Below are 18189 nucleotides of genomic sequence, written 5' to 3' on the forward strand. Positions count from 1 at the left end.
CACTCGGACACTTGAAAATAAGCACCCACAAAGCGTACGAATTTTTAATATTCTTATTTAAAACTTTGCCCTTCTGACAAGCTATCATCTCCTTTTTAAAGTTTTGATGTTTAATCATTAATACAACCATGATTAAAATGTAATCTTTCTTTCCCCATAATTATGTCCTTTCTAATGAGGTCTTTAATATTGAAATCAATATTACCTTCACCATTCCATATGCTTTTTTTTTCAGATATAACGCCAAGGTTAGCAAGACCATCCGTGATGACATTTTTTCCCTAAAAGCATGCTCAATAATAATAGATTTAAAACTAGTAATAATTTCTCTAGCCTTAAAAATGATATTTTTGATAGACCATGAAGGGTCAGCTTCACCCTTTAGGTATTTAATAATATTAAGAGAATCGCCCTCCAACCATAATTTGTCATGATTGAGATTTTTACCAATAATCAAAGTATTAAGGGTAGTCGAAGCTTCAACATAATGGCTCGTTTGGTTACCCAAAGAACCAACAACAACCACAAGACAACCTCCAGCAAAATTCCTAACAATACCCCCATATCCAGCATTGCCAGGATTTCCCTTAGATGTCCCATCAAAATTGGCCTTGATCCATCCCTAGGGAGGAAAGCTCCAGAAAAGAACATCTCTACCTTTGTCCTTGGTATTTCTGCTATTGGAAAGGTTCCATCTTTCATTAAAATCTTCCTTAGTAGATAATCCAGTATCAATACCATATAAGCACTCATGGATATATCTATAAATTTATCCACCACCACTTCAGGGTTCACACTCTTTTCCCTAAAAATCCTATTGTTACGCTCCTTCCAGATGTTCCAGGTGACAATGGGGAGAATAAGTTTCCAGAGCTCAACATTCTTAGAATTAGAGCTAGGGCAAAACCATTGCTACCAGAACTCTTCCAGTGAGTTTGGGAAAACCCAACTCAAGTTCCACTTATTAAGAATTATATTCCAAATATCCTAACTGAAAGTGTACTGGTAGAGGATATGGCAGGTGGACTCCTCTTCCCTAGAGAACCTGCTAGGAAAAACAAATCCACGCTTATGGAGATTATCAAGAGTTAGCACCTTATTCTAGATAAAGATCCAAAAGAAGATATTAATTTTTTGGAGTCAAATTCTTCATCCAAACTTTCGCCCACAGAGAAATCTCATCCAAAACTTTGTAATGTATAGAGACAGCTGAAGAAATAGAATATCGCCCATCAAAAGTTTCCTTCCAAATCATACAATCCTCATAAAGCTCCATGAAGATTTTGGAAGAGAGCAAGGTCTCCAAAAATCTTAGGCCCGGACAAACCTAGCTAAACTCAATCCACTTACCATTTCTCCAGTAGTCCCTAACAAGGTCTCCATACTTGCTTTTAAACCAGTCTTTCCATTCATTAAGAATGGGGATTTCCTCCAACAATTTATCCATTAGCCATCTGTCCTCCCAAAATCTGATAATTCTCCCATTACCCAGTTTCCACTTTCTTCCAGCAATAGCCCAGACTTTAGCCATTTGAATAGCATTCCAAATAGAAAAGCCATCCACAAGGAAGGAATTATCCATAAATTCTTCATCATACGGTTTCATATGAAGGTATTTCTTTTTCCAAATGAAATTCCATTCCCTTTCCTCCCCTTTCATTCTCCAAATTTGTTTAGCTAACAGAGCATTGTTCATAGTCATAATGTTCTTTATTCTCAGGCCCCCAAAAGCTTTAGGAGTGCAAGTATAATTCCAGACAATAAGGGGGATTCTATTTTTATCTTCCACTCCCGACCATAAGAATTTTTTTTGTATTCTTTCTGTGGCCTCAACAAACTTCCTAGGGATCTTAAATAGACTAAGGGCATAGATAGGCAAAATTTGAAGAGTAGCCTTAAGCATCGTCAGCTTACCCGCTTGGTTGAGGAGGGCTCCCTTCCACCCAACCAATTTGGAATTAAATCTATCAACTAGCTTCATCTAGAAATTCTCTGAAGGCTTTAAGCACAGAGGGAGACCCAAATAAGTAGAAGGAAACTCTGCAATTTTACATCCAAGGATCCTTTCAATCGTTCTTTGTCTATCCATAGGGGTGTTGATGAAGAAAAAAGAACTCTTATCCCAATTAATTTTTTTCCCAGAAGCAGCTTCATAGGAATCCATGACAATCTTCATATTTCTAGCTTCTCTTATGGTAGCTTCTCCCATGGTAATAGAGTCATCTACGAACTGTTCATGAGTACAGGTTAAGTTGGATGAGGAAGGCTTAAGGACTTTGAGTTTCCCTTCCTCCACACTTTTCATAATAAATCTACCCAAACTTTTTTCCAAGATAGTAAACAAGATAGGAGAGATAGGATCCCCCTGTTTTAGGCCTCTAGAACTTTTGAAGAAACTGGAGGGAGATCCGTTAATAGTAAAAGCGAAAGAGGTAGTACTAGTTAGCTAAGAACATAGCTATATCAGCTTTTCCCCCAAACCCAAAAGTGTTCATAAATCTGAAAAGGAATTGCCAATTCACTTTTTCATAGGCCTTCAACATATCCAGCTTAAGAAAAAATATCTGTTTTTTAGCGACAGTTAGAGAATGAATGTCCTCATGAACCAAAATGATAGAATCCAGAATCTCTCTACCAGGGACAAAACCATTTTGTTGGGAACGAATTATGCAATAAAGGATATGCAGCATTCTATAAGTAAGCACCATAGATATAGTCTTGTAAAAGGAATTACAAAGACTAATAGGTCTAAACTTATTGAGAGAATCAGCTCCAGGGATCTTAGGGATGAGGATAATAAAAGTAGCATTGAGTTCTTTGAGAAGCCGTCTATACCCAAAGAATTATTTAACACCATTACAAATGTCAATCTCCACAATATTTCAAAAATTTTGAAAGAAAAACATAGGGAATCTATCTAGACTAGGAGACTTGTCTCCAAGAAAGGAAAAAACTTTCTTTTTGATCTCTTGATTCAAAGGGATCCTAGATAGATTTTTGTTTTCATTCTCATTTAAAATGGTAGGGATAGCTTGAGCAAGAAGGTCTTGATTTCTGATATCCAGAGAATCCTTACCACCCAAAATATTACTAAAGAAATCCACAGCTTCCTTTCTAATTTCATCTTCATCCGACAAAATACCCCTATTACTAGATAAGCTGGAGATCTTGTTGGCCGCCCTATGCTTAAGAGAAGTCACGTGGAAAAATCGGGTATTTTTATCACCTTCCTTCAAGTATAATCCTATATATAGTCACTTATATGATCATTCCCTAATGTAATTTGTAGCACCTTCCCTCTTTATGTTATACATAGCTAATTCTATATGTATATAGTCACTTATATGATCATTCCCTAATGTAATTTGTAGTACATCTTCTGACTTTATTTTTGTAGGTTATTTGGCAACAATAGAGACTAAGGTAACTTCTCCTAACCAATGTACTAATAATTGATATCCATAACTAGGATATTTTAAACTAATTCACTAGGGGATATTACAGACATTGTGAGGACAATATTAGCCATAGAAGCTCAAATAATATTGGTAGTATATCAAATGGATGTGAAATCAAGTTTCTTCAATGGATTTTTAGATGAAGAGGTCTATGTGGAGCAACCACCTAGGTATGAAATTTTGGGGCATGAAAATAAGTCTTACAAGCTCAAGAAGGCACTCTATGGACTTAAACAAGCCTCAAAGCATGGTATAGTAAAATTGACTCTTATCTTTTGCAGAAAGGATTCAATAGGTGCAATAGTGAGCTTACTTTGTCTACCAATATGAATGAACAAGGTGAGATCATAATTGTGTGTTTGTATGTTGATGACTTGTTATTCATGGGTGACTTATTAATTCACAAGTTTAAAGAATCTATGGAGAAGTTATTTGAGATGACTAATTTGGACAATCCAAATTTGTATAGAAAACTTATTGATAGTCTCATATACTTAACAACCACAAGGTCAAATATAATGTTTGTAATTAGTCTCATTTCAAGTTTCATGAAGTCATCAAAATTTTCGCATTGACAAATAGGAGAAAGAATTTTAAAATATGCTAGTGGAAGAATGAACTATGGAATTCTCTATTCAAGGTCAAATGAATTCAAAATGATAGGATACACTGACAATGATTGTGTAAAGAGTATACATGATAGGAAAAACATTTTTAGTTATGCTGCTTTTAATTTTGTATCAGTTGTAATGTCATGGACTTCAAAGAAACAACCAGTTGACAACCAGTTGTCACTGTTTCATTAGCTGAAGCTAAGTATGTAGGAGTTACAGGGGTAGTGTGTCAAGCAATACGGACGAGAAGAATGTTAAGAGAATTGAGGCATGGATAAGGAGACAACTAAGATCTATTGTGACAACAACTCAACTATAGCACTCTTGAATAATCCCATCTTTCATAAGAGAAGCAATCATATAAATACAAGGTATGATTTGATTAGAGAGCTGATCAACAGTAAAGAAATCATTTTAGAGAATTGTAGATCTTAAGATCAATTTGCTCTCATCTTCACCAAGGCACTAGGAAAAGAATTTTTTGTTCATTAAAAAAACAACTTGAGTATTATAGATGACAACTGTTATTAAGGGAGAATGTTGAACATAATCACCAAATGCATTTACTCCTCTGCCATAGACTATCATTCTCCCACTTCTTATGAGTTTTCTACCTCACCTTATCTTCTCACTCATTTCATATGGGTAGAAGTATTTTGTATTGTTGTAACAATAGCAGGCGCAACCATTAATAGGATTACTGTTAAAACGATTTCAAAATAGCACAGGGGATTATTATTTTATATTTTGTGGATGTATAACTAGTATACTGCAGCTCTTTTTATGAAATCAAATATTCTATATTATCTGAAACATATATAAATACATGACATTGTGAAAACAACATAGTTTTATCTCTATCTTTTACTTGCCCTATTTTAGTTTACTTTATCCTCTTCCTCTGTCAATAAGTTCCTTCAATAAAGATTCCGTGACAAGAGGGTACTCTTCCCCATTGCCTTAAACATGTACAAAACTCAGTTCCCTCAAACTCTCACAGGCAGATCCTCTTTGTTCTCAGTTTGAGTTTACAATTACACAACAACAGTGGAATACATTTATCATTATATTAAATTCTCAAAACAAAAAAATGGGAAAATAGCCCTCCCATTTGCCCCTCAACCCATACTAACTCTGAATCATATTCCTTTGTGATTACTCATGTGCAGGTCTTCCCACTATCCTCGCAGCTCCAATTCTTTTCTTCTCTCTTTTAATCTTCTACGCAACCCCAATTGTCATTCTTGTTCCGCACACTAACCAATGTTTTTCCTCAGTTCATTTTATATCATCCTGTAAACTTTATAGCGCTATCGATTTGTCTGTGATGCAAATAGACATTGTTCTATTATTTAATTTCTATGCAAGCCTTTAATTGCTGCTCTATTCAAATTCCTTGCAGTTTGACGGTTCAAATTCTTATGATGACCTTCTGTCATCTATTTTATGCTACTTGGAGGACTCGTGCGTTTCACCCTTTCTCTTTTTTATTTTTTAGCACTGTCTATTTGTATTCTCCGCTTCAAGCTGGAAGAAATGGGAATTAAAACGTTTTTTTTTTAGTATCTGTCATTTGTATTTGTTGGATGATTTCTAAAGCCTTTCATTTTTGTAGGCTTCCACATTGTATTCTTGTCATTTTTCGTTTATGCTTCAATGGATGCTTGTACAGGCTTCGAGGTTGCTGGCCAAGGTTGAAAAATTTGGCTTTTTGCCTGCCAATTTTATTTGTTTGAATATCCTACAATCATTGTATTCTTTAAGATTTGATGGATGCCCATGTCCTGTCTTTGTATCATATAATTATTTTTTTGCAAAAGGGGTAAAACGTGGTCCTTTTCTTCCATAAAGGCAGAAGAAAATTTGCAATCACATCTCCAAGTACTCAAGAAAGTTCTTGAAAAACAACTTCAGCCGATAGTGATCTTTCTTGATAATATGAAAACAATAAAGTTGGCCTTCATAGCAAAACTAAATTTTTTTATTTGAAATATTATTTAATCAGAGATTTGGTACAAAAGAGAGTGGTACAAATCTAGTATTTCCAAATCTCTTAGCGTACTATAGTATAATCTATGTTTTAGTATTATTTTCTGCTTCTGCTTTATTTGCATGGTTATTAGTTCAGGCTACCAATGCATTGGATTATAAATATATATTCTATTCAAAGTAAATTGATGTATTTTTCTGAGTGTTGTTTATATGCAGCTCTGTGTTTCTTAAAAATATTACAGACTAAATTTAAATTATTCTCTTCAGCAAAGGTATCTTTACTGTGCAAGTACTTAATACTTCATTTTCTTGATATCTATTAATGTCATTGTTATCTGAAACGGTATTTACAAATTCTTCATGTAGAGACTTTTAAAAATAATTTCTATAAACTCTTAAAACTTTTAATGATGGAGCAGCAGACAAATTACACTAGTTTAGAAATCAAATATAATAAAATAATTTAAACACACATAGATAACTAAACAATGGGAATACAGTTAATAGGCCCTACAATCCAAGAAGAATACGTACAGTAGAAAATCTTTTATTGATGGGGCAGTACATAGATAACATGCCCATACAGATTTCCTGGTTTAGAAAAAAATATATAATAAAATAATATAGACACCTATAGATAACTAATTACGGCAGATGATAATGGAAATACAATGAAGGCCCCTACAAGCCAAGCAGAACACCTAGAATAAAATGGGAAAATTCTGGACATTACAATCAGCTCTCCTGTATTAATATAAATTATATTGCTAACATGGCCCTTCTTTCCTGAATCTGCCAAATATAGTCCCTCCACAACGAATCAATCCAGAGAAAAAGAATGGGGCAATAATCTCCACTGAAAGGCCAGCTCATCAAACTCATAAAAGAATAAAACATCTGCATTCATGTTCAGATCTATTGGTTTTCTTTTACAAACCATTATAATTCTGCCCTTGTACATATCAATTCCCAAGGCCAGTGTTTTATGCTCATCATCAGCCATTTGTAATCTAAACTACTACCTTTATATCCATTTAGATAATAAGTACCCACACCTGCTTCATGTTTAACAAAACAAGCCGAAGCTTGTGTTGTTAGACCAAGTGAAGAAAGTCTGAAACATGGGCATTTTCCTATCTAAGGAATTCAAGCGCAGCAGCTCTATTTTGTAAATCATTTTTTTTAATATATATAAATATATAATATTTCTAATAGAACTACCTTTCATCTCTATTTTTTGTTTGCTTTCTGTTTTTCCTTCTCTTATCATTTGCCTCTATGGATGGGCAACATCTGACTGTGAAGCAATTTGCATGAAGTCTACTTGATCCATTACTTGAAAGATTATTCAATTTAACAAATAGAAAAAACTAAACTGAAAAGAAGAAGACTGCTGTGAATTTTTTAGAACTGAGAAATATATTGTATGCATTAGCTTGAATAATAAAAAATATTACATAGTCTCTAATATAAATAGAGAGTCAATCAAAGATTAAAGAAGGCAAAAAAAACTTAAAAAATAGTCATCAACTGCCTTACTGCATGCACAGCAGTGAAAACAAAGCATAAAAACAAAACAAAAATCAAAGCATATGTCTATCACCATATCTTGCAAACTCCAGATTTAAAGCATTAGAAAAAATAGAAAAATCTGATTTGCTCTGACTCGGCGATTGATCATTATCTTCAATCTCCCCCTGAATGATCAATGGAGGTGAGTCCCAATTGATTTCGAAAGGCAGTAAAAGGCGCCACTAGAAGAGCTTTGGTGAAGATATTGGCAACTTGGTCAGATGAAGGACAAAACTGCAACTCCACTTGTCCATCTTGAACCAAGTCATGAATATAATGATGACAGATCTCTATGTGCTTCGTTCTGGCATGAAACACTGGATTCTTTGTCATGGAAATAGTGATGTTGTTATCACAATAGATGGTGGTTGGATATTCAGGAACAAAATATAGATTTGTCAATATCCTTCTTATCCATACCGCTTGAGAACTTGCTGATGAAGCTGCCATGTTTTCACTTCTGTTGAAGAAAGACCCACTATTGCCGGTTTCTTACTACTCCAGGATGCAACTCCAGAGCCAAATGAAAACACATAACCAGATGTTGATTTCCTATCATCCATTGAACCGGCCCAATCTGAATCTGTGTAACCAACTAGTTCAAACTTGTCAGTGGGAGAATACTGAATGCCAAACTTCAATGTACCACTCACATACCTCAAAATTCTTTTACCAGCCTGCCAATGTGACTCATTTGGATCCTGTATGAACCGAGATACGAGGCTCATAACATACATAAATATCAGGCCTACTGGTTGTGAGGTACATGAGGCTACCAACCAAACTCCTATACTGAGTTGCATCAACCTTGGGACTAGCATCTTCCTTGGTTTGTTTTTCACCAAGGGCTATGGGGGTTGCAAATGCTTTGCATGCCACCATGTTAAACTTCTTCAATAAATCAGCTATATAGTTGGATTGAGAAATAAAAATACCTTTTGATGTTTGTTGTACTTCCACACAAAGAAAATATTGCATAAGTCCTAGATCTGACATTTCAAACTCTTGTTTCATTTCTGCTTGAAACTTCTCCATGAGAGTTTTGCTATTACCTATATAAATCAAATCATCAACATAGAGGCAAACTATGAGAATATCATTACCAATACGTTAGACATACAAGGTAGACTCTGAGTGGCTTCTATTGAATCCTTTCTTCATGAAATAACTATCAATCCTAGCATACCAGGCACGAGGAGCTTGCTTCAACCCATAAAGGGTTTTCTTTAACTTGTAGATTAAGTGTTTTTTTTAGAACTTCATAACCAATAGGTTGTTCTACATAAACTTCCTCATCTATGTAACCATTAAGGAATGTTGATTTCACATCCATCTAAAATATTGGCCACTTGTATTGTGTTGCAATAGCCAATATAATCTTGACTGTGTCAAGTCGAGCCACAGGAGCAAAAGTTTCTACATAATCCACTCCAGGAGTTTGTGCAAACCCTTTGGCAACTAGTCTTGCCTTATGGCATTCTACTGAACCATTTGCATGATATTTGACTTTGTAAATCCATTTCACACCAATCACCTGCTTGCCTTTGGGAAATGGAACTAATTCCCAAGTATTATTCTGATGAATGAAATTCCTTTCATCATTCATAGCATTAACCCATACGGGTTCTTTCACTGCTTCTTCATACACAAAGGGTTTAGCTTTAATTGTACTAAACAAAGCAAAATTAACAATTGGATTTATATTGGTACTTCTCTGATAAATATCAACCAAACTTCGTACCTTTCATGGAACAGATGCTGGAGGTGACAGTGGAGGTGAATCTTCACCCGAGTTTGTGCTACTTGAAGAACTAGGTGAGCTTGGAGGACTAGAACTGGAGCTAGAACTTCCACTTGAGCTTGTGGGGAGAGGAGGAGGAACACTGTTATCTTCCATGTTTATGATTATTGATGGATTTTTCTGCACATAATCTTTCCATACTCCCCCTTCATAAAAAATCACAGCCCAGCTAACTATCCATTGCTTTGTCTCAGGATTATACAATCTATAGCCTTTAGTTGCAGTAGAGTAGCTGACAAAGATATAAAGTTGGGATTTGGCATCCAACTTCTTTCACTTTTGATCTAGAATATCCACATATGTGAAGCATCCAAAGATGAGAAGATGAGCCACTGAAGGCTTGTGACCACTCCAAGCTTCCTTTGGAGTTATATTTTGAGCTGCTTTCATGGGACTACAGTTGAGAATATATACTATAGTGGCAACTGCTTCTCCCCAGAAACTATTTGGAAGATTTTTTGTCTACAACATACTTCGTGCCATTTCCATAATTGTACAGTTTTTTATTTCAGCAATGTCATTTTGGTGAGGTGTATATGTGGCAATAACCTGTCTTTGGATGCCATTCTTAGCACAAAAATCAGTAAACTCATTCGTAGTAAACTCCCCCCCTCTATCTATTCTAAGTATCTTGACAGGATACCCGCTTTGTTTTTCAACCGGTGCTTTAAAATTCTTGAAGTATGCAAAGGCTTTAGATTTTTGCTTCAAAAGATACACCCAAGTGTGGGGAGAGTAATCATTAATGAATGTCAAAATATAAAGGTTCTTACCCAATGATGGCTCTTGCATATCACCACAGATGTTAGTATGCACAAGCTCTAGAGGAGATCTGGCTCTCCAAGATTTTCCCACCAGAAAACTGTCTTGGTGATGCTTGCCAAGTGCACACCCTGAACAAACTTCTTCTTTTGCCTTGATTGGAGGAAGACCTCACACCATAATTTTCTTATTCAACAAAGTTAGCCCTTGAAAATTCAGATGACCATATCATTGATGTCATAACCATGAATCATCTATGGTTGATTTTAGTGCATGCAACTTACTAGAAACCGATTTGAGAGGAAACAATCTATTCTCTGTCATATAAGTCTTTGCTACAAGATGATGAGTATTAGATTTATCAAAAATTTTGCAGCAACTATCTTCAAATACAACTTTATAGTTCTTTTTTAGAAGTCCTATACTCAAAAGACTATGCTGTAATTTTGGCACAAAGAAAGTATCATGGATATTTGTAGTGTCTCCTTGCTTAGTCTTGACTGCAAGGGTACATTTTCCCATTACATCAACCTCCTTATCATCTCCAAATTTAACTTTACTCCTCATTGAATCATCTAATTTGACAAAGAAATTAGATTTACCTGTCATGTGATTTGAACAACAATTGTCCAAGAACCAGACATCCTCTTGGGTTTCTTTTTCCAAATTGCGTGCAAATAATATAGAATTCTTTGTGTCAGAAGATTCTTCTGTATAACTAGCTCTTGACTTATTCAAGTCAAATTTCTTCTTCTCGCACTCAGATTCATAGTGCCCATTTCTTTCACAATATCTGCACTGAATACTTCTTCTATAAAGAGAACTTTATCCTCATCCTCTACCTCTTCCTCTATTATTTCCAAAAGATTCACCTTGAAATTTAGTAGTATGAGAGGGAGGAGATTTGGATTTTTCCTCAATATTCATAGATTGGAAAGCTTGCACAAAACTTTCCATAGAATGTTGCATGCGCTCTTCATGAGACTGCAAAGAACCAATTAATTCTGCAACTTTGAAAGTAGTTAGATCTTTACTTTCTTCAATAGCAATTACTACTGGATCAAATTTAGGAGGAAGAGACCTCAAAAAATTTTTTACATTTTTTTGATTTGATATAGTTTCACCTTGATCATCAGATGATTCACAATACCTTGAGTCCTAGTAATAAATTCATGAATAGACTCAGATTATTTCATCCTCAAATTTTCAAATTCTCTTTAAAACTTTTGAAGTCTTACCAATTTAACAAACAGAAAAAACTAAACTGAAAAGAAGAAGACTAACAATTCGAGGAAAAATTGAGACATCCAAGGGAGATTGAATGGTGAAAAGAGCTATGTTATCCTTCTTTCTATCTTCTTTCAGCTGATTTTTCTTTTGTGGTGTCCATGTATTGAATGCATTATGATCAACAAGTTCTATGTATCCACCTTCCACAAATTCCCAGAGATCTTGGCATACAAGTAGGGTCTTCATCTTGATACTCCAATAGTCATAGTTTTCTCCAATAAATAATGGAAGCTGAAATGCTAAATATTTTCCACTAGCCATCTGGAAATAACTAACTGTTGTTCTAACATGCAACCTCCACAATCAAAACTCTTGCAACTTGCTCTCATACCAAATGAAAGATTATTCAATTTAACAAACAGAAAAAACTAAACTGAAAAGAAGAAGACTGTTGTGAATTTCTTAAAACTGAGAAATATATTGTATGCATTAGCTTGAATAATAAAAACTATTACATAGTCTCTAATATAAATAAAGAGCTGATAAAAGATTAAAGAAAGCAAAAAAACTTAAAAAATAGTCATCGACTGCCTTACTGCATGCACATCAGTGAAAACAAAGAATAAAAACAAAACAAAAATGAAAGCATATGTCTATCACTATATCTTGCAAATTGCAGATTTAAAGCATTAGAAAAAAATTGCTATGTCTATCAAAGCATGAAAACAAAGCATAAAAACAAAGCAAAAATCAAAGCAAATCTCTATCACCGTATATGATCAAGTGGGAGATATTGTTTTAATTTTAGTATTTAATTCTATTATATTATTTATGTTCATTATTTGAAAATAAAATTCATACTTAATTTTAAAATATTTAAGCAATTTTTTTTGGTTTCCTTAGTTGAGGCAAGACTAGTAGTTTGGGTCTGAACCAACCACATGTCAATAATTCTAAATGACATAAATAAATATGAAGATCTATATGGGAAGGACACAAAACCTTTAACCAACTATGCTACCCCTTCAGAATTAACTTTTTTAAATTTATAACTAAAAATTAATAAAATATCTTAAACTAAAAAGAAAAGTATTATTTCATCCAATATAATATAATGATTCTAATCTCAAATATAATGTATGAAAATTAACATTAATAGATTTATTAGATATTATTTTAATTTGATGTACTGAAATCTTATTGAGTTGAGATTTTTATTGTTAAATTTATTTTATACTCTCATGTATTATGTCTCTTTTGAGGAGCACCTAGATATGGTGCAAAAGGAATGACAAGCTTAACTTAAAAAAATCAAATTTAAAGAACCTAGTATACTTCAACCTAATATACTATAGCCTTTTAATTAAACCTCATCTATTATTTTTTTAGCTCTATTAAATCAATCAAATCTTAAATATATAATGTAGCTCAATTTAATGTTTGTATTCCTAAACTTATCTTATACTTTCAACCATTTATTTGTCACTTCTATTGTAGCTCAATTTAATGCTTGTAATCCTAAACAACTTTTCTAATGTGTCACATCCCACGAAGTTGGTGTTGGGAAATTAGAGAAAAAGAAACTAAAATAGTCAAAGTATCTAAAGTAAGGCAGTATGGGTTGTGTATGGGCTCTTGGGTGTATAGTATGGTATCCCTTTCAACTTTCAACTCCTAAGTACATTCAGGAAAGGTGCCAACATGGGAATCTTGACAGAAGTATGGACCTTAATGAAGCTTGTGAATTGAGGAAAAACCATAGAATATGGTCTAATGGAATTCACAAAAAAGGGGAGATAGGAATGAAATGGATTTGGGAAGGATTTTATAATTGCTAGGCAAACAAAATTGGCAAGTGTAAAGACAAATTCCATAGACAATTCCCTTATATTTCTCGCAAAAGACAAAATGGAAAGCTTGAGAACCATGTATGGAAATTCATTGACATATAAAGGGATATTTAATGCCAGGAAGAGGAGAGAAAGTGTTTAGAGGGAGGAACAACATAGAGGAAAAATTTTAGATGATGATGAGAAAAATGAGGGAAATGTTAAAATGAGCTTCGGCTCATGCTGACTATGGTCTTACTTGTGTGTTAGTGAATAATGGGTTGTTGTGCATGTGGTGTTGACTTGGTCTTGTAGTATGGTGATTGTGTGATGACTTAGTTGGCATGTTGCATAGAATTAGCCATGAATATCCTCTCATGGAAAAGGATTTGTGCAACTTCTATAGAAAAAATTACTTGTGCCAAACTGGGAGCTCTGGAAGATGGAATGGACATACATAAGAGAATAAAATAATGGAGTTTGGTCAAATGGTGTAGCTGCAACTTCTATTATAGACACATTCCAAATAAGGAAGCAAAGATAAAGCATGCAAATTGTTTGACAAAATGTCTAAAGGAAAGGGGGTTTCATGGAATACGATGATTGTAGGATATGCACAATTTGGTGTTGTTGAAAAGGCTTTGGAAACTTTCAAGAAAATGTAATTTATAGGTGAAAATATAGTCTCCACAGTAGCTACTAGCATAATCCCAAATGAGAGTTGGGTGTCATCAGGTTAGATGCTAAACCATAGTGTTGTTGTTCATTATAAACGATAATAAATTGTTCATTGAAATATACATTGTCAAAAAAAAGTCAATTGCATGATGGGTGTTGAATAAGAGATTTATCCTTTTTGTTGAAGATTATATTGTGATGAATTTATTAAAGGCAAGTACTTATGATAATGTATGAATGATATTATTAAGGTAGAAAATATTGAATTGATTATGTGAAGAATAATTGTAACACTTCTATTTGGACACACAACTGATAAAGTTATGATGATTCCTAAGTAATTTATAGACAACATAAAATAGTGAAACTTAAATGTCAAGGTCAATTTAAATATTTATTGGAGAGATGAATAAAATATTAAAAATATAGCACAATACTATTTTAATTCTAAGATATATGTCATGTCTATTATGGGTTCCCTATTACTAATGTATAAATGAATAAATGACAAATGGGTATGCACCATTGTAGAACTTTAATCAAATTTGAATTTCATACTTGTGTATATTGATAATTTATTATGTAGAAATTATAGAAGTGTACACGATAGCATGATCATAACATTGATACAAACTTGATGACCTTTAACCTTTATCCTAAATTCTTAGGAATGGGTTGTGATGGAAGGGTGTTATGTTGTAAATGATACCTTCTAATGTATTAGTGACATTATTAATTAGAGTAGTAAAGGTGCTCAATCATATAATATGACGCCTCCGAGGTTTTGTTTATTCCTATGCACTAGCCAATAAAATCGTACATGGATTTGCATTACAATATAACTTTTGGATGTGGTAATTATGAATTCAATAAGGATACTTCATGTTAATGCATACACTATATGGAATGGTGTCATCGACTGATGATTATTTATGGTTTATGTAAACTATGAGAATTCTTGTTAAGCAATCAGCCTAGCCTTAGTGTCATGGAGATGAACCTTGTTAATGTATTAGTAGCTTCTGCAAGATAAGATTCACCTAACTCTCTACTTTGTTATTAGTTTACTTATTCATGCTTTATGTTTATCAAGCTATAACATTGATCATAATTATGCTATTGATATTGGATAATGATGGATTAGATTGACGATCTACTTAACTATGTTAAGCGTCAATCTAAAGGGCTATCGGGCTACTAACCCAATAGCATACTAATGTTGATTCATATATGAATCAGCATTAATATGCTATCAGGGTATTAACCCAATAGCATATAATGCTAATCGTAATTTGCTACTATTTACTTTATATTATATGCTTTGATATCGATTCATTATCGGGTATGTTTTATCTGAAACAATTAACTAATACCGATTCATGATCGGATGTGTTCATAAGAATTAATCGATTCATGATATCGATTCACCATTGGGTATGTTCATAAGCATTAACTGATTCATAATACCGATTCATCATTAGGTATGTTCATTAGCATTAAATGATTCATTATCGGGTATAAGCATTGTTATCACTATACCGATACATTAATGTTTGAAGCACCGATTAGTTATGGATCGGTTAAATATAAGTAAGGGTCACGACCAAGTGACATCTTGGTCGGACATGTCTAAAAGACATGTCCGATCAAGGTGCCACTTGATCGTGGTCACCCTTCTACTTATACATCATTCATACCAAAGGAAATGACATTGAAATCGATACATGTTCATTCTCCTAACCTGCAGTAAAAGAAAGATAGCAATATTAGTGTCATAGCCATAATATCAAAATTAAAATACACCATTCTGCATATAAATTGTTCATCGAAATTGGAAATTACAATACTTTTACATGGTATTAGAGCCAAGTTGACCAAACTTGAGGCTATTTAATTTCGTTAAACAAATTTAAGAACAAGTTTATATACTACATCACATTTCCTCAAATGGCTAGTGCTATCAGATTTGAAGACAGACTTGGAGGTGGTGATGATTTTTCAGCCTAGAAATTCAGAATTCAAATTATCTTAAAGGAGAACAAAGTGGATTAGTTTGTTCAAACCAAAAATGTTCAACCCAAAAATGAACCTGACAAATCAGCATGGATTGAGGGAAATGAAAAGGCAATAAAAATAATAGTTGATGGGGTAAGAAACAACATAATGCCCATCAAAAGAAAACATCAAACAACCTATAAAATGTTCAAAGCTCTTGAAAGCACATTTGAGATATCGAATGCAAGTTGAAATCTAGCATTAAAATGAGAAATAAATCACATCACCATGAACAAAGGGGAGACAATCAATGCCTACTTTATGCGGATATCAGTTCTAAAGGATGAACTTGCAACTCTAGACTATGAGATCCAAAGAAAAGAATTAACACTCATTGCTTTAGATGGGTTTTCTAGTGGGTGGAGCACATTCATCCAAGGCATCAGTGCAAGGTCCAAATATCCCAAGTTTGAAAGATTAAGGGATGACTGTCTCCAAGAAGAATCAAGACTAAACAAGATGGGAATGAAACACAAGAATATAGATGAAGACCTACAAGTTCTAAACACCAACACTGCCAAGCATAAGAAGAAAAGGTAGTTTAGAAAGAGAAAAGGTGGTCAAGTGAAGAATACTTCAAAGAAGGACTTATCTCACATTCAATGTTATAGATGTGATTAGTTCGGACACTTCATTGCAAAATGCCCAGAAAGAACAAAGAAACATGCTACATTTGTTAAAGCAGGAAAGACTAAAGGGGAAGATGACTTCGGGAAATACGTATTCTACTCAGCACTCACATGTCAAACTTCTAACAAAATCAACTCATGGGTGATTGACAGTGGTTCATCTAGGCACATCACTGGGTTTAGAGAAGTACTTGCTTCCATGACAGAGGATAGTGATGAGGATGTAACCATTGGAGATGACTCCACACATCCAGTCAGAGGAGTAGGAACTTGCATCATCAAATTGAAGACAGGCATAACCCTGTGGGTTGAAGGAGTACTATATGTCCCTGGCATCAAAAGAAGTCTAGTCTCTATATTGGCACTAGAAGATAACAGATACATAGTGACATTCATGGACAACAAAGTATTGGCTTGGCCAAAGAACTCCTCCTTCAAGAAGGCAAAGACCATTGGACAGAGATGGGGCTATCTGTATGAACTGTGCACAGAACCTAATCTAGCCCTAATTCTTGAAGCCACTAATGCAAATGAAGTTTGGCATAAAAGATTAGGTCATCTAAATTTTAGAGCTTTATCTTCGATGGGAAACCTTGTTATAGGTCTACCCACGTTAAAGCAAGATCATTCAGGGGCATGCAAAGGATGTGCCCTAGGCAAGAATACTAAAAGTTCATTTCAAAATAGTACTAGGAAAACTAGCAAAATTCTAGAATTAGTTCATTCTGATGTATGCCGACCTATGTCCGTATCCTCTCTAGGGGGATTCTTGTATTATGTAATATTTGTAATATTTGTTGATGACTACTCTAGGAAGACTTGGATCTACTTTCTGAAAAGTAAAGAATCAGAAGAGATCCTCTCTAGATTTAAAGAATTTAAATCACTAACTAAAAACCACTCAGAAAACAAAGTTAAAACCCTAAGAACTGACAATGGGGGAGAATACACATCAGATTCATTTAAATAATTTTGTAGAGATAATGGGATTAAGAGGGAGCTTACTATACCTTATAACCCACAATAAAATGGGGTAGTTGAAAGGAAAAATAGGACCATAGTTGAAGCTTCCAAGGCCATGATCCTAGATCAAAACCTTAACACAAATCTCTGGGCTGAAGCATCCAGCATCGCTTTATATATATAGAATAGGTGCCCTCACTCCCATCTTGAGGACAAAACTCCTGAAGAAGTATTCACTAAGATTAAGCCTGATATTAGCCACCTTAGGATATTTGGATGCCCTGTCTATATCCATATACCTAAAGAAAAGAGACTAAAACTAGAGCCTTCTGGAAAAAGAGGATTACTTGTAGGATATAGTGAAACCTCCAAAGCCTACAGAATCTATGTACCTGGTCAAAGAAATATTGAACTAAGTAGGGATGTAATATTTGAAGAGGATCTAGCTTTCAAAAGAGCTCAGAACTTCATAGAACCTAAAATCTATGTACCCACCTCTAACTTAGATGAAAATCCTACCCTTGAGTTTTAGAGGGAGGATCTAGAGGAAACTAAAAATGAAAATGAAAACTCACCTAGGAATCTCAAGAAAAGACCACTATGGGC

This window comes from Cryptomeria japonica, chromosome 3, assembly GCF_030272615.1.
Source record: "Cryptomeria japonica chromosome 3, Sugi_1.0, whole genome shotgun sequence".
NCBI lineage: Eukaryota > Viridiplantae > Streptophyta > Pinopsida > Cupressales > Cupressaceae > Cryptomeria > Cryptomeria japonica.